Raw genomic sequence first — 17,929 nt, 5'->3', positions numbered from 1 at the left:
TGGGAGCAAAGAATAGATATATTGTGAGGCGTGGAGGCGAGCGCGGTTGTGCACGCTGAAAGTTAGTTGGCGCACCATTTACAGCCTAGTGTATTTTGGGGTGCAGGAGTACTCCATGTTAAACAAGGTGAAGGTTGAGCACGCCTGATTTGGGGTGCAGTTGCATGTTTCCAAGTAAGTTGTGGCTAAAGCCAGTGCTTCAGTGAATAATTGATTACTCACCAGTGAGTATCTGGGCATGTACCCGCGTTGAATAGTTATATCCCAGTGCTATAAACCAACTCAATGTAACAAAGACGTTTATGAGGTGTGGATGTTTAGTTTTAGAAGCTCACTGGAAGATTGGCGGCCTCGCACATTGCGGAGTACTGCAGAATCTTGGGGTGACTCACTCGGAGGTGCCTTAACACTGTGGTTTGAACTGTGGCTCCTCGGTTGTAAACCACTCTGCTCAGTAATGCATGGAGTGTATTTCATAAAGCCACGGAGGGTTGTCCATCGGTGTCTGGCTGAGGTGTTGTGTCCCTTGCTAATGCCCACCTGTTCACCTTGTGACTTACAATTGCAGGTCATGTCGGAGTGTAATTCCATTAAGGTGAATAAGGAAGGAACACGCTTTGGAGGGTTACCCCGTAGAAGACTAAAGAAACATTTTTCTTTTGTCTAGCCGGTAAAGACCAGTAGAAGGAGGGTAAAACAATTTGCCAGACGTGCTTGAGTAGAGAGGTGCGCCGTGCGCTGTCCATTTCCAAAGGTTTTGCCTATTGCCCCTTGAATTATGAGAGAACGTGGTACACCAGTGTTGCTTGTTGAATTACTTCCATGTGGCTCTTACTGCCCTCAGTTATTGTCATGTGATACGTCATGGGTGACGTGACATGTGAGGTCATAAGGAATACACGAGTCTGCCAGTGATAGTTAGTTAAACTATAACTGGTGAATTTCTGGGTTTTTTGTTTTTAAATGTTCTTAATTTCAACACCTAATTACAACTGCACTATAACTTCACTGTCACTTTTGATTTTCTGTTAAGTTGTTTAATACATGTTAACTTTTATAATCATGACTAAGCAGATCACTCTAATCTTTGAGCTTTTCGGTGAATTGTAGGTTTTTATTTAATCGTATTCAGAGTAATGCATACACCTGATAAGATCTTCTTACTTAACGGCACCTTAACTTTTTTTTTCTTCTTTTAGGGAATTTCTGTGTTTTTTTTTTTATCATATTCTAAGTTGAGCATAGGCCCAAACGCCTGCATACTACCAACCCCCCCGCCCCCCACCCCCACCCCCCCCACCCCAACATGTGCACGGCCTCGAACCTGGGCATGTGCCCAAGCCTCAGCCTATGGCCAGTCTCTGCTGCACACTGGCTCTGTGCCAACAGCCCTGCGGGGGTGCCCTGTACACCAACCCCGAAGGGTGGGGCGCCTACCCTCGCAGGGCACCTGGGCATGTGCCCAAGCCTCAGCCTATGGCCAGTCTCTGCTGCACACTGGCCCTGTGCCAACAGCCCTGCGGGGGTGCCCTGTACACCAACCCCGAAGGGTGGGGCGCCTACCCTCGCAGGGCACCTGGGCATGTGACCAAGCCTCAGCCTATGGCCAGCCTCTCCTGCACACTGGCCCTGTGCCAACAGCCCTGCGGGGGTGCCCTGTACACCAACCCCGAAGGGTGGGGCGCCTACCCTCGCAGGGCACCAGGGCATGTGCCCAAGCCTCAGCCTATGGCCAGCCTCTCCTGCACACTGGCTCTGGCACTGTGCCAACAGCCCTGCGGGGGTGCCCTGTACACCAACCCCGAAGGGTGGGGCGCCTACCCTCGCAGGGCACCTGGGCATGTGCCCAATCCTCAGCCTATGGCCAGTCTCTGCTGCACACTGGCCCTGTGCCAACAGCCCTGCGGGGGTGCCCTGTACACCAACCCCGAAGGGTGGGGCGCCTACCCTCGCAGGGCACCTGGGCATGTGCCCAAGCCTCAGCCTATGGCCAGCCTCTCCTGCACACTGGCTCTGGCCCTGTGCCAACAGCCCTGCGGGGGTGCCCTGTACACCAACCCCGAAGGGTGGGGCGCCTACCCTCGCAGGGCACCTTGGCATGTGCCCAAGCCTCAGCCTATGGCCAGCCTCTCCTGCACACTGGCTCTGGCACTGTGCCAACAGCCCTGCGGGGGTGCCCTGTACACCAACCCCGAAGGGTGGGGCGCCTACCCTCGCAGGGCACCTGGGCATGTGCCCAAGCCTCAGCCTATGGCCAGCCTCTCCTGCACACTGGCTCTGGCACTGTGCCAACAGCCCTGCGGGGGTGCCCTGTACACAAACCCCGAAGAGTGGGGCTCTAACCCTCGCAGGGAACCTGGGCATATGCCCAATCCTCAGCCTATGGCCAGTCTCTGCTGCACTCTGGCCCTGTGCCAACAGCCCTGCGGGGGTGCCCTGTACACAAATCCCGAAGGGTGGGGCGCTAATCCTCGCAGGTGATCTGCGCTGAATCCCCATAGATGGCCAACGCCCACTGCTACCAGGGCCATGTGGCCAACGCATCATGGCATGACCAAGGGTGAAGAAATGAATTGCAAAATGTAAAAATATCTAGCTTGTGGGAAACGTTGGCTTTCCACATTGTTTGAACAAATTATACATTTTTGCTAAATTGTCCTGTAGCTGTGAAAACAGCGCATGAAGTATGAATGCCATCAGGCGAGCTGAAGGCAAGCTTGTGAGTGTCGGTGGCCAGAGCGGCTCTAGACAGCCAGTGTCTGAGTGGACCTCTGTAGCCAAGAGACACCTTGCCGTTCCATGTACCCGGGCCTGTTCAAGAGACGAGCGCATCTGTCCCATCGCCTTGCAACATTGGGTCAACAGACCTCAGCAAGCATTGGCAGCAAACAGCTTTTATTGGTTTTTAAACGTTGCTGACATGTTAACAAGCGCAAGCGGGGACATAGAGCATTTTGTACTTTATCATTTTATTTAATGAATACTGTGTGTATTTTATATAAGGTAATTCAAATATTTGTTTCATGTAGCGGGATGTGTTTTTCAGTTCCATTCCTCTCGTCTCCTTCGATGGTTGATTCAGAATAGTGCAACCAGCCAGCACGTGTGTTGTTAGTTGGCCTTCTTCCAGGGGGCGTAGTGTTAGCGGGGGTAGGTTACTACCCGCCATGCACTGCTTCTGCCGCCGGCCCCTGTTCTCTAGCGCCTAGTCTAGCGTACCCATGTCTGCCCTTGATGTCTCAGCTTGTCTCTCTCCTGCAGTCTGGAGACTGGAGATCCACTCCCGCCATGCACTGCTTGTGCCGCCGGGCCCCTGTTCTCTAGCGCCTAATCTAGCGTACCCATGTCTGCCCTTGATGCCTCACCTTGTCTCTCTCCTGCAGCCTGGAGATCCACTCCCGCCATTCACTGCTTCTGCCGCCGGGCCCCTGTTCTATAGCGCCTAGTCTAGCGTACCCATGTCTGCCCTTGATGGCTCAGCTTGTCTCTCTCCCGCAGACTGGAGATCCACACCCGCCATTCACTGCTTCTGCCGCCGGGCCCCTGTTCTCTAGCACCTAGTGTTGCGTACCCATGTCTGCCCTTGATGCCTCACCTTGTTTCTCTCCTGCAGCCTGGAGACTGGAGATCCACACTCTCCATTCACTGCTTCTGCCGCCGGCCCCTGTTCTCTAGCGCCTAGTGTAGCGTACCCATGTCTGCCCTTGATGTCTCAGCTTCTCTCTCCTGCAGTCTGGAGACTGGAGATCCACACCCGCTATGCACTGCTTCTGCCGCCGGCCCCTGTTCTCTAGCGCCTAGTGTAGCGTACCCATGTCTGCTCTTGATGCCTCACCTTGTCTCTCTCCCGCAGACTGGAGATCCACACTCTCCATTCACTGCTTCAGCTCCGGGCCCCTGTTCTCTAGCGCCTAGTCTAGCGTACCCATGTCTGCCCTTGATGTCTCACCTTGTCTCTCTCCCGCAGCCTGGAGATCCACTCCCGCCATGCACTGCTTCTGCCGCCGGCCCCTGTTCTCTAGCGCCTAGTCTAGCGTACCCATGTCTGCCCTTGATGTCTCAGCTTCTCTCTCCTGCAGTCTGGAGACTGGAGATCCACTCCCGCCATGCACTGCTTCTGAGTTGAAATGATGCATTTAGTCAACAGGTCTGGTAAGCAATGGTGCACCTCACAAGATGCGAAGAGGTCCCATGGTGCCCTTTGGTTCATGGCATGACTGACAGGGAGGTACAGCCATAGTGAGGTGGTTCTTGGTACTCCAAAATGTATGGAATCACACCTGGTAGATTTCCTGAACCCCAAAAGAAACCCATTACTTTCTAGGAGAAGGGGTAAACGGGCAGGTCTCTCCAGCCCTCTGGGTGACGTGTTCTCTTGTGAACTAGAGGTGGTAGTCAGACACACCTGTGCACAGCCTCAAACCTGCATGTGAGATGGCAACGCCCCAGCCAGAATCGGTGTACAGTCGAGTGTACATATACTTTCTCATCGCAAGGTATTGTTTGCTGTTCTCAGAATAATACATATCTCAACCACCAGAAGTGAATATGGGTGAAAGATGGATGTAATCTCAGCACTGTTCAATCCCCATCCTTAAAGTGCTAGAGAAACCTGGAGGTGTGATATTCATCTTCCTTACAGTTTGATTTATTCATCTAATGTATTTCAAGGATTTTTAGTCCTCGTTTAATAACCTGCATGCGTGTATATCAGCAGGCCTTAGCCTGGAGGCCCGGCGTTTAGTCACCTGTCGGCTTTAGGGCCCTCACACTCTGATCCTGCATGTGTTACCAGGCAGAAGACTTTGCTCCTGTTAGTTTATTAGGGATCACTGGGAAGCTGCTGTGTTGTATCTGTTTATTTCCCCCAGATTGGAGCGTCCAACAGATCAAGCCACCAGCAGATTTCTAGCTACAGCTTTCTGGCTTTTGAGCATCAACAATATGTGACAGTGTAGCACACACCGCACCCAATGAATGGCTGCATTTTATCCCGAGCGCTTCAGTCATACATGCAGATCCATTCCTTGTGCAAGTTAGAAGAATCTGAACATGCAGGTCCATTCCTTGTGCAAACTAGAAGAATCTGAACATGCAGGTCCTTTCCTCGTGCAAGCTAGAAGAATCTGAACATGCAGGTCCATTCCTTGTGTAAGCTAGAAGAATCTGAACATGCAGATCCGTTCCTCATGCAAGCTAGAAGAATCTGAACATGCAGGTCCATTCCTTGTGCAAGCTAGATGAATCTGCATATGCAGATCCGTTCCCCGTGCAAGCTAGATGAATCTGACCATGCCGATCAATTCCTTGTGCAAGGTAGAAGACTCTGAACATGCAGGTCCATTCCTTGTGCAAGCTAGAAGAATCTGAACATGCAGGTCCATTCCTTGTGCAAGCTAGAAGAATCTGAACATGCAGGTCCATTCCTTGTGTAAGCTAGAAGACTCTGAACATGCAGGTCCATTCCCTGTGCAAGCTAGAAGACTCTGAACATGCAGATCCGTTCCCCGTGCAAGCTAGATGAATCTGCACATGCAGATCCGTTCCCCGTGCAAGCTAGATGAATCTGACCATGCCGACCAATTCCTTGTGCAAGGTAGAAGACTCTGAACATGCAGGTTCATTCCCTGTGCAAGCTAGAAGAATCTGAACATGCAGGTCCTTTCCTTGTGCAAGGTAGAAGACTCTGAACATGCAGGTCCTTTCCTTGTGCAAGGTAGAAGACTCTGAACATGCAGGTCCATTCCCTGTGCAAGCTAGAAGACTCCGAACATGCAGATCCGTTCCCCGTGCAAGCTAGATGAATCTGCACATGCAGATCCGTTCCCCGTGCAAGCTAGATGAATCTGACCATGCCGATCAATTCCTTGTGCAAGGTAGAAGACTCTGAACATGCAAATCCATTACTTGTGCAAGCTAGATGAATCTGCACATGCAGAACCATTCCTTGTGCAAGAAAGAAGAATCTGAACATGCAGATCTATTTCTTGTGCAAGCTAGAAGAATCTGAACATGCAGGTCCATTCCTCGTGCAAGCTCTAAGAATCTGAACATGCAGGTCCATTCCTCGTGCAAGCTCTAAGAATCTGAACATGCAGGTCCATTCCTCGTGCAAGCTCTAAGAATCTGAACATGCAGGTCCATTCCTCGTGCAAGCTCTAAGAATCTGAACATGCAGGTCCATTCCTCGTGCAAGCTCTAAGAATCTGAACATGCAGGTCCATTCCTCGTGCAGGCTAGAATAATCTGAACATGCAGATCCGTTCCTCGTGCAGGCTAGAATAATCTGAACATGCAGATCCGTTCCTCGTGCTGGCTAGAATAATCTGAACATGCAGATCCATTCCTCGTGCAGGCTAGAAGAATCTGAACATGCAGGTCCTTTCCTTGTGTAAGCTAGAAGCTCTGAACATGCAGGTCCATTCCCTCTGCAAGCTAGAAGACTCTGAACATGCAGATCTGTTCCCCGTGCAAGCTAGATGAATCTGCACATACAGATGCGTTCCCCGTGCAAGCTAGATGAATCTGACCATGCCGATCAATTCCTTGTGCAAGCTAGATGAACCTGCACATGCAGAACCATTACTTGTGCAAGCTAGATGAACCTGCACATGCAGAACCATTCCTTGTGCAAGAAAGAAGAATCTGAACATGCAGATCTATTTCTTGTGCAAGCTAGAAGAATCAGAACATGCAGGTCCATTCCTCGTGTAAGCTCTAAGAATCTGAACATGCAGGTCCATTCCTCGTGCAGGCTAGAATAATCTGAACATGCAGATCCGTTCCTCGTGCAGGCTAGAATAATCTGAACATGCAGATCCGTTCCTCGTGCAGGCTAGAATAATCTGAACATGCAGATCCATTCCTTGTGCAAGCTAAAAGAATCTGAACACACAGGTCCATTCTTTGGGCAAGAAAGACGAATCTTAACATGGAAACAAGGCTGGTGTGACGTTATGAAACATAAAAGACGTGCTATGTGTGACCGTCTTCTAAACACAGCTTCAGAAATGCGCCTGCACCTAGAACAATGAAAGGGAATGTAAGTGCTTGCAGGTAAGGGAGCCTTGACCAGCAGAGGGGCCCCAAAGCTGATAGTACTGGTGGTCTGGCAGTAACCTTATTGACTTAATGGTCTCTTTGCACCAGCATTGCAGCAATTTGCATATCGAAGGAGGGAAAGGGGGGTGCGTGTAGCAAAGGAGACGTAGTGAACAAATATTGGTAAGTTTTGCATCATAAGAGAGGGACTCTGAAGCTAGGATGCTTTAACAAGGAAGCCCTGCGCCAGGTAGTGAAAGCCTACAAGGGGAGGCTGTGAAGGGACAACTCAGCATTCAGAATAACTTAAAAAAAACAGGAGTACAACACCCAAAGATAACATTAATACCACCAAGGATGCAGTCACGAGCTCCACCTGGTGAGAATGAAGGTCCGAATCTTCTCCCACAGGTGCGATCTCAGACAGCGCAGTGTCCACATGGAAAGCATACATGTGGGGACCAGTCTGTGGAGCTGACAACTTCAGTGATGTTATGGGAGGCACCGCAGAGACCAGTCAGTGGATGAGAAGCAGCTGGGATGCAGCTGTGCAGGGAGTCCAGCAGCCGCACAGGAGCATGAGAGGTGGAGTACTGACTACAGAGTCACCACAGACCGGGGCTGGAGAGGACCAGTGCTTAACAGGAAAGGAGGGACATCACAGGGAACTCTGCACGAAGCCAGCAAACACCATCCAGGGAAACTGGGTCTAAGAGAGCTAGGATTGCAAGGCAGCGCACTGTTAAACGGGAGTTAAGGTAGTAAGGAAACAGGGAACCACTGCTAAACAAAGCTAACACTGGAGGCAACAAAGCACTGCTAAACAAGGCTAGCACGGGAAGCAAGGAAGCACTGCCAAACGGTGCTAGCACGGGAAGCAAGGAAGCACGGCTAAACGGTGCTAGCACGGGAAGCACGGAAGAACTGCTAAACGGTGCTAGCACGGGAAGCACGGAAGCACTGCTAAACGGTGCTAGCTCGGGAAACCATGAAGCACTGCTAAACGGTGCTAGCTCGGGAAGCAAGGAAGCACTGCTAAACGGTGCTAGCTCGGGAAGCAAGGAAGCACTGCTAAACGGTGCTAGCCCGGGAAGCAAGGAAGCACTGCTAAACGGTGCTAGCCCGGGAAGCAAGGAAGCACTGCTAAACGGTGTTAGCTCGGGAAGCAAGGAAGCACTGCTAAACGGTGTTAGCTCGGGAAGCAAGGATGCACTGCTAAACGGTGTTAGCTCGGGAAGCAAGGAAGCACTGCTAAACGGTGTTAGCTCTGGAAGCATGGAAGCATTGCTAAACAAGGCTAGCAGGGGAAGAAAGGAAGCACTGCTAAACAAGGCTAGCACAGAAAGCAAGGAAGCACTGCTAAACGGTGTTAGCTTGGGAAGCAAGGAAGCACTGCTAAACAAGGCTAGCACAGGAAGCAAGGAAGCAGTGCTAAACGGTGCTAGTTCAGGAAGCAAGGAAGCACTGCTAAACGGTGCTTGCACGGGAAGCAAGTAAGCACTGCTAAACAGTGTTAGCTCGGGAAGCAAGGAAGCACTGCTAAACAAAGCTAGCACGGGAAGCAAGGAAGCACTGCTAAACAAGGCTAGAACAGGAAGCAAGGAAGCACTGCTAAACGGTGTTGGCTCTGGAAGCATTGCTAAACAAGGCTAGCACGGGAAGCAAGGAAGCAAGGCTAAACGGTGTTAGCACTGGAAGCAAGGAAGCACTGCTAAACGGTGTTAGCACTGGAAGCAAGGAAGCACTGCTAAACGGTGTTAGCACTGGAAGCAAGGAAGCTCTGCTAAACGGTGTTAGCACTGGAAGCAAGGAAGCACTTCTAAACAAGGCTAGCACAGGAAGCAAGGAAGCACTGCTAAACGGTGCTAGCGCGGGAGGCAAGGAAGCACTGCTAAACGGTGCTAGCGCGGGAGGCAAGGAAGCACTGCTAAACGGTGCTAGCGCGGGAGGCAAGGAAGCACTGCTAAACGGTGCTAGCGCGGGAGGCAAGGAAGCACTGCTAAACGGTGCTAGCGCGGGAGGCAAGGAAGCACTGCTAAACAAAGCTAGCGCGGGAAGCAAGGATGCACTGCTAAACGGTGTTAGCTCGGGAAGCAAGGATGCACTGCTAAATGGTGTTAGCTCGGGAAGCAAGGATGCACTGCTAAACGGTGCTAGCGCAGGAAGCAAGTAAGCACTGCTAAACAAGGCTAGCACATGAGGCAGGGAAGCACTGCTAAACGGTGTTAGCTCGGGAAGCAAGGACACACTGCTAAACGGTGCTAGCTCAGGAAACAAGGGAGCACTGCTAAACTGTGCTTGTTCAGGAAACAAGGGACCACTGCTAAACGGTACTAGCTCAGGAAACAAGGGGCCACTGCTAAACGGTACTAGCTCAGGAAACAAGGGACCACTGCTAAACGGTGCTAGCTCAGCAAACAAGGGACCACTGCTAAACGGTGCTAGCTCAGCAAACAAGGGACCACTGCTAAACGGTGCTAGCTCAGCAAACAAGGGACCACTGCTAAACAGCGCTGTTGGGAAGCAAGGAAGCACTGGTGCTAGCTCAGGAAGCAAGGGAGCACTGCTAAACGGTGCTAGTTCGGGAAGCAAGGAAGCACAGCTAAACGGTACTAGCTCAGGAAACAAGGGACCACTGCTAAACAGCGCTGTCGGGAAGCAAGGAAGCACTGGTGCTAGCTCAGGAAGCAAGGGAGCACTGCTAAACGGTGCTAGCCCGGGAAGCAAGGAAGCACTGCTAAACGGTGCTAGCTCGGGAAGCAAGGAAGCACTGCTAAACGGTGCTAGCGCGGGAGGCAAGGAAGCACTGCTAAACGGTGCTAGCGCGGGAGGCAAGGAAGCACTGCTAAACGGTGCTAGCGCGGGAGGCAAGGAAGCACTGCTAAACGGTGCTAGCGCGGGAGGCAAGGAAGCACTGCTAAACGGTGCTAGCGCGGGAGGCAAGGAAGCACTGCTAAACGGTGCTAGCGCGGGAGGCAAGGAAGCACTGCTAAACGGTGCTAGCGCGGGAGGCAAGGAAGCACTGCTAAACGGTGCTAGCGCGGGAGGCAAGGAAGCACTGCTAAACGGTGCTAGCGCGGGAGGCAAGGAAGCACTGCTAAACGGTGCTAGTGCGGGAGGCAAGGAAGCACTGCTAAACGGTGCTAGCGCGGGAGGCAACGAAGCACTGCTAAACAAAGCTAGCGCGGGAAGCAAGGACGCACTGCTAAATGGTGTTAGCTCAGGAAGCAAGGATGCACTGCTAAATGGTGTTAGCTCGGGAAGCAAGGATGCACTGCTAAATGGTGTTAGCTCGGGAAGCAAGGATGCACTGCTAAACGGTGCTAGCGCAGGAAGCAAGTAAGCACTGCTAAACAAGGCTAGCACATGAGGCAGGGAAGCACTGCTAAACGGTGCTAGCTCTGGAAGCAAGGGACCACTGCTAAACGGTGCTAGCTCGGGAAGCAAGGAAGCACAGCTAAACGGTGCTAGCTTGGGAAGCAAGGAAGCACAGCTAAACGGTGCTAGCTCGGGAAGCAAGGAAGCACAGCTAAACGGTGCTAGCTCGGGAAGCAAGGAAGCACAGCTAAACGGTGCTAGCTCGGGAAGCAAGGAAGCACTGCTAAACGGTGCTAGCTCGGGAAGCAAGGAAGCACTGCTAAACGGTGCTAGCTCGGGAAGCAAGGAAGCACTGCTAAACGGTGCTAGCTCGGGAAGCAAGGAAGAACAGCTAAACGGTGCTAGCTCGGGAAGCAAGGAAGCACAGCTAAACGGTGCTAGCTCGGGAAGCAAGGAAGCACTGCTAAACGGTGCTAGCTCGGGAAGCAAGGAAGCACTGCTAAACGGTGCTAGCTCGGGAAGCAAGGAAGCACTGCTAAACGGTGCTAGCTCAGGAAACAAGGAAGCCCAGGTAAGCGGTGCTAGCACGGGAAGCAAGGAAGCACTGCTGAACAGTACTAGCTTAGGAAACCAGCACTGCAAACAGTGCTAGCTTGGAGCACACAGAAGCACTGCAAGCAGAGTTGGCTCAGTGGACAGATGCAGTGCAAGACAGTCGATGCCCAGGGAACATGGAATCCCTGCTAAAGGGTGTCAGATCAGGAAAGCAGGGTGCACGGTGCTTCCTTGCGTGCAGTTGTGCACTGAGACTGAGTAAGCATGGAACTCTTGAAAATAGTGTTTTACAGGAGGACATATGGTCTACTCCAAACTCAACATGGGTTTGTAAAGCAGCTCAAGCCATGGCTGTTTTTTACGAAGGGGGACTAGTATTGGGATCTACCACCAGGCCTGGGCTTCTGGGAAATGTAGTCTTTGGGAGAAAGGCGTTTTGCAAAGTCCACCATGGATGGGATGAAGCTCGGGTTGTGAATATTGTCAGGAGGCTGCGCGTCTTGACGGGGAATTCAGCTGCAGGCCATGGATCTTAGTCATATGCAGGGCCAGTGGAATTATGCGGCGATTTTCGCATAATTGTAAATTTGCGGCATTTGACACATAATGCATCATCTGCCACATAATCTGGAGATTTTAAGAGAAGAAAAATTCGTTTCTAGGTCAAACGGTTCAAAAAGTAGTTAAAAAAAAAAACGCAGCGACACGAGTTGCTTCGCAGTGGAAGGCACTTTGCAAACATTGACTGGCCACCTTTCTGTTTTTTATTGCAATATTTGGGTGTTAAACTGGAACTAGTGAGGTACCACTAATGCTCAGCCGATGTTAAGTTTAAAAATGACTAAATAATGAAATATTTTCACAAACTGCTGCATTATGTCGCATAATTTGCCTTTTTGCTGTAGAATTTACTCAATTCTGTCGCATAATTTATCCTGCCCTGCCGCATAATTCCAGTGGCCTTGGTCATGCTTGGAAGTTCCAGAGATTGTTTGCACCCTAGAGGGGGGCATGAGAACACGTAGGTAATTGAGGCGTGTTGAGGCGCTAGGGGCTAGGATTGTGCCTCTGGATCCTGTGGGAGGAGCCCTGCTTCATCGGGTGGTGGTGTGTACCTTTCCAGGGAGACCTCGTCGTTTGCTCCTCGGAGGGTGTGTCCTGCACTTTGTTACTGGGCACAGGGTGTCACCTGGCTCTGAGTGGAAAGCTGAGGGAGACCTGCACATACTGGTTGAAAGTTACCCAAAGGCCTTTGCTGCAGGCGCATTAACCGACTGCAGCATCTCTGGAGCTCACGCACGTGGCCTTTGGGTTTCTTAAAGGGGGTGGGAGGGGGGGGGGGGTCAGTGACATGGGACTGCGAGTCGAACCGGTGACCTGCACCTTGCGTGTAACACGCCCATCACTGCAGAACCACTCTTAGTCTGTCTGGAGGTGGCAGGTCCTTTGCTGAACCCCTGAAACGCCGAGGTAATGCCGGTTGTACATTTAATACTGCGTGTATTTCTGGCTGCAGAACTTGTTCTAGTAACGCAGGCTGAGGGCACTGACTTCCCCTGGTATAGCTACATGCCAGCGAGGGACGTGCACACGTGCTCTTACACATGTAAACAAGGCTTCCATGTGCCGAAATGGACTCTAAACTCGGTGTCCGCTGCCTCGGTTGCGCCGGGCCTTGTACACTTGATTCTCTCGTCAGCCGTGGAAGTACCTCTGAGTGGGTAACACAGGAGGGTGTCGTGTCTGAGTCGATGTTCTCAAACTCACGGAGTAAAAGGTCACACTGGGTTTGCGTGGCTGCCCGTGACTATCACCCCTTCAGGCCTCCGTCGCTGGCCAGGGCGCGGTGCGCGCAGGGCCTGCCCTCCACGTCTAGGTTTCTTGGACTCTGGGGGTGCGGGGTCCCTCCTCTGTCCCCCAAGCTCCCTCTGAAGCTCACGGAGTACAAGGTCCCACTGCGCTTGCGAGGTTGGCCATGACTACCATCCTTCCGTACAGTGCCTGCCTTCCACATCTAGGGTTTGGGATTGTGGGTGGAACGGGGGGGGCTGCTGCTCTGTACCCCCCCTCCCCCCCGCCTGTAAAGCTCGATGCCATGGAAGGTCACACATTGTGCTTGTGAGGCTCCCTGTGACATGCCCCCTCCAGCACAGGGCTACTGCTGCCCTCAGACCCTGCCCCGGGTCCCTGGGAGGGCCTCAGCTTACAGTGCCCCCCCCCGTGACTTGTCACCCCCACTCAAGCTCCATGGGATATAAGGTCATACCGTGACTTGCACCCCCCCGTCTCCCCTCCATCTCAGGCCTCGGCTGCCCTCAGATCAGCTTCGGGTACCTAGGGGTCTCTCCGGGGTGCTGGAGAGGTGGGGGCGCCTGTGATCCGAGCTGTGCTCCTGGGGAGGGGGGGGGGGGGGGGTCTCCCACGGCCTCCAGTGAAGCCGGGCCGGGGAGGGCCGGCCTGTGTGCGGCTGTGCAGGGCTCGGCCCCCTCCTTATACGGTGAAGAGCTGGGCCGGGAGGCGGCCCCTGAATACCAGGCATAGTCCGCATTCCTCTGGCCCTGCTGCCTTCAGGCGCCCCCTCATCCTCCCATACAGCTGTGAGTTATGTCCACACCGGGCCCTTTCCATCCCCCTGGACCCTGCAGAGTCCCTGACTGCGCACTCGCTGCCAGCGCGAACACTTTGTACTGAAGAAGTCATTCATATTCCAGCACTGCCCCTGCACTCCCCAAGGTTGTGGGAGCGACGCCACCTGGCGGCCCAGACCGGGAGAGCCCGAAAGTCTGTCTGTGTGGGGATCTAGGGTCCCCTGCACCCCTGCGAGCGCCAGTCTTATACAAGGATGCGCCTTCCTCCCCGGAGTTAGAGGTGTGGGGGGGGGGGGGGGGGCTCTGAGGAGTAATGGCTGAGCTTCGGACAGGTGGTGGTTCTTTGATTTACTCATTCCGTCTCGGTGCTGCAACTTACACTACACATTGTATCTACTGTCCTTGCCCAGGGGCCACCTGTGCCCCCCCCGCCCCCCCACACACACACCCTTGTCTCACCTCCTGCCCTCTGTGTGCAGACAGGCTTTCTTGCAAGTTGGAGACCTTTATTTTGGAGACCACCTAGGGGCAGTAAGCACTTGGCTCTGGGTTGGCAACTGGGCCAGCAAAGGTTGGTGGGGCAGATTTAGGGCGTTGGCCTTCCTGCCCATCTGTGGGCTAGTCGAAGGACTCTGGATGGAACCGCAGATCACACTCCCTTAAAACGTACCCCAAATTACTGCCATTCTAGAAACTTCAGCCTGAAACTGTACCTGTCGGAGCTCGCCAAACGCCTCCCTGTCTTCAGAAGAACCAACGCTAACCACATGGCGGGTCTCCACCCCAAAAGGAACCACTTCCACTGTGAACACATCCTCTCGGAGGCCCAAGCAGACCCCTGCCACAAAACCTTCTCCAGATGGCTGCAACACATCTGCACCAAGAATGTCTCCTTCTCTTCCACAACCCTTCTAGATGCTTGGAAACACCCAGCTGTCCTCCCTTTGCTGAAGAAAGCCTTTGGAGATCCTTCAAAGCTCGTCAACTACAGACCGGTTCCCTGCTACCATTCCCTGCCAGTCTTACCTCACCGACCACCACAGTGATCACCATCTCCTCAACACCACTCAGTCTGGTTTCAGACCCAACCACAGCACAAACTACCCTCATCGCTGCCACAGATAACATCTGCATGACTCTGGATGGGGGAGACATGGTGTCCCTCATCCTCTTGGACCTCGAGGCAGCATTTGACAGTCTCCCACCCTATCCTCATCGAATGCCTACATGACGTCAGAATACAAGGACACACACTCCCAGACCCAGTCAGTCAGCCTGGCACTGTACACCTCGGATGCCTATGACCTTATCTGCGGCATTCAGCAAGGATCCTTCCCGAGCCAGACCTACTTCAATGCCTACATGTTTCCTCTACTCTGCATCTTCCACTGTCACGAAATCACTGTCCGACGACAACTCACAACTCATTCTTTCCCTCACCAACAAGACACCCAGAAGCCAGATCAGTTATATGTCGGAGCAATGCACCCCGTTTCTCCGTTTTTTGTTGTTGTTTTTTTTTTAAACTAATGCGTCTTAACCACACATTCCTTTACCACGCATATCATTTCTACAATTTGCCTTAGGGAAAGCGCTGGACTCTGGAGCGGTATAACGTACTATCCGAACTCTAGTCTGTGCTACGTTAGGGAGAGTGCCCAAGGCATGTCGCCGTAATGGCCTGCGTGGTAAAGTAACATTTGCTGTAACGGCCACGTTCTAACAGCAGAGCGTGGTTTGGCCGCAGTGCTAAAGGCTGTCACCCCTCTCCCCCCACCCGGATCAAGTTCAATGCCTGCATGACTGAAAGGCTGGAATTGCATACCACCCCCCCCCCTTCCAATACTCATGTTTTGAAACTTTTCTTAACACCAAGCTCGTGGTTACAGCTTCATGAGCAAAGAAGTGGAGAGCAAACCTGCTTCAGTTAAGCATCTCTCACAAATCTCTGCCTAAGCTGGACACCCCCAGTGATACTCCAATAGCTGTCCTACAGATGTCTTTAATAAACAAGTCATTCAAATGCTCGCCAGTTAATGCTTCCTGGACAAACATTCAGCTGATATCCAGCAATGAAAGCTGGATGAGACCAATGGAGAAGTAAGAACTATGTAATGGTAGAGATTTCCACTCCAATCCTGTGCCCCCAGCTCAGATCCCTCTGCCCGACTGCCACACAATGGGAGTGTCACTGCCGCCAGTGTCTAATGGAAAAGGGGCGTGTCTGGGCTTTACAGTGTTAACTTTGAGGCCACGCCACAGGGCGGCGCTGTTCTTTGTAGTTTGTTGCACTGAAGCCCACAGTGTGTCCTGACAGTACCGAACTGACATTTCTTAGATTGCTTTTCTGCGAATGTCTTATCCGTTGTTAGTGCGAACAAAATATTTTTTAATAGAATGATTTAATCGAAGCTGGGTGCAGACAGTAAATGTTAATCAGAATGTGGTTGTGAAAGGACGTCCCAGGCTGAAGGGAAATACTTGGAGAGTTGCTGTTCTCGCTTGGCTTTTTAAAATAAATTATCTTTTCAAACGATTGACTGAATTTACAGCTGTATTTTATTTTTCCCCCCCTCTAGAATCAGACCACGCGTTGAACATTTCTTTCTCGTGGACCTGAGCAGCGTTGGAGCGTTAGAAAGGTAGAGAACGTGTTTATGCAACTTATGTGAAGTTTGTACCGAAAATGTTTGTGCTGTCAGTGGTTTCAGGCCTCAGACCTCTGAGTAAATGGGACGTTACTCGGGTTCTGTCCCAGTGAAGAGCTGGGCACTTGCATCAGACATGGGGTTCTGCAGACCCCGGGGCTCGCTTCCTGTGTAACCTCACGTGTAAGGAGTGGCCTCTGCCGGGGTGGGGCGCTGCTTTCAGGTGATCCTGTAAGGTCTGGCATGCAGGCGGCTTCGGCTGCCTGTTGTGGAAGACTCATTGTGTACACTTCCAATTCTTACCGGGGCTCTAGGGCAGCCCATTGCTAATCATGGATTGGATTTCTTTGGAGTCTTTTTTTGCTTCTCATTCAGTGCTTTCCGTTTCTTGTGCTTGTCGCTCTCCAGGAGCACAGCTTCTTCACCCTCCTTTCACAGCTCGCTTCCGGGCCTCCGTAGGAAGGTTCATGTGTCGCGACACTTGTGCACACATCAGCCATGATCCTGCGCAGTGTTTCCTGATGTTCCGCATCTGCATAGCATGCGTATCGCTTGAGAGATGCTGTAGTGGTTAGAAAAGGGCTCTGAGCCCCGCCCATGTCATTTCAGTGTCTTTCATTGGCTCCTGGGTTGCTTGTTCTCATTAGTGGAAGGCATGTATATGTCATGCCTTTTCTGGTGATTAGCCCTCCTCGAGCGCAGCGACCAAGTACTGAAAACATATGGGCTCGCTGTTTTCCGTCCGGTTTGTGGACTACTTTTTTTCTTTTTTCGCAGTGTGATCTCACTTGACAGAAGTCGAGCGCTTTGCATGACATCGACCCTGAGACCGTTTCAATTTCCATTTTTTAGCAGCCCGATCGTGCTAGTTATTTCCCCACTTAATGAGGCAACAAAAGTCCGGTTGGGAGTTTACAACTGCTAATAACTCTACCTCAGAGGAATGCGAGACCCCTTGCATTGCAAATGCTTGTTTTTTTTGCCAGTGCAGACTGGCATCAGCAGAGAGCACTCATGGAGCCACAAGCTCGAGTTACACCATTGAAAGATGTGACCTATTGGCCTTGCCTCTACTTGTCATCAGCAGTCATGGTTTGGCACAGTTGGCCAAGTATCCAGAAAGGCTTTCACCGCTCAATCTTGGCATGAGCTGGCAGTAACTATTGGTCAGAAAGTGTCAGCCAGTGGGTCACCCACAGACGTGCTGCCTCGCGTGGGAGGATGCCAGGTATCGAGCAGCGAGTTGATGGTGAGTAAAGATTGTCTTCAGCTTAGTCCCTGCTCCCTGTTTTCCGAATGGAAGTGTTTATGCTCTCAATCTCCCTGTCCCACAGACCTTTTATGGGGGTTTGGCTTCCATTAGGCTTCCACTGCCCTGAGTGGACCCAGCTTCCGTTCCGTCTCCCCCACCTCCCCTTCTTATGAGGGGGTCTGGTCTCCTTTTACCCTTTCTTGTCCCTATTAAAGGGTCTAGCCTCCCTTCACTCCATATGCCCTAGTTAGATGACCTGGCCTTTATTCCCTCCCCTTTGTTAGGAGAAGGTCAGGCCAACATCCAAGAGTGTGTTGCGCCCTAGTCTGCGAGGGCATCCAACCCCCTTAGCACAGACTTTGGCAGTCTAATGCACAGAGGCAGCAGGGACAGGCCTTATGGCAACTCCTGCAGCCCACCCCCTACTGTGCATGGCCTCTGACCGTCTACAGCACGGAAAACAGCAGTGACAGGCCTCCTGCCAACTCCTGCATTCACCTCCCCCTGTGCATGGCCTTCGACAGTCT

General features: G+C 52.2%; 1 protein-coding gene across 3 annotated transcripts in view; it reads left to right on the top strand.

The window, feature by feature from the left end:
• The window catches only part of LPP (LIM domain containing preferred translocation partner in lipoma), a 657,734-nt gene that overhangs the window by 166,676 nt on the left and 473,129 nt on the right, over window positions 1–17,929 (top strand). For all 3 annotated transcript variants that reach the window (XM_069212799.1, XM_069212797.1, XM_069212798.1), the window contains one exon: window positions 16,082–16,144. The gene's annotated coding sequence lies outside the window, so the exon portion shown is untranslated. The remainder of the gene's footprint in view (window positions 1–16,081; window positions 16,145–17,929) is intronic.

This window comes from Pleurodeles waltl, chromosome 11 (assembly GCF_031143425.1).
Source record: "Pleurodeles waltl isolate 20211129_DDA chromosome 11, aPleWal1.hap1.20221129, whole genome shotgun sequence".
Taxonomy (NCBI): Eukaryota; Metazoa; Chordata; class Amphibia; order Caudata; family Salamandridae; genus Pleurodeles; species Pleurodeles waltl.
Note: the sequence above shows the minus strand (reverse complement) of the source record. Positions and strands in the feature narration are given on the sequence as shown.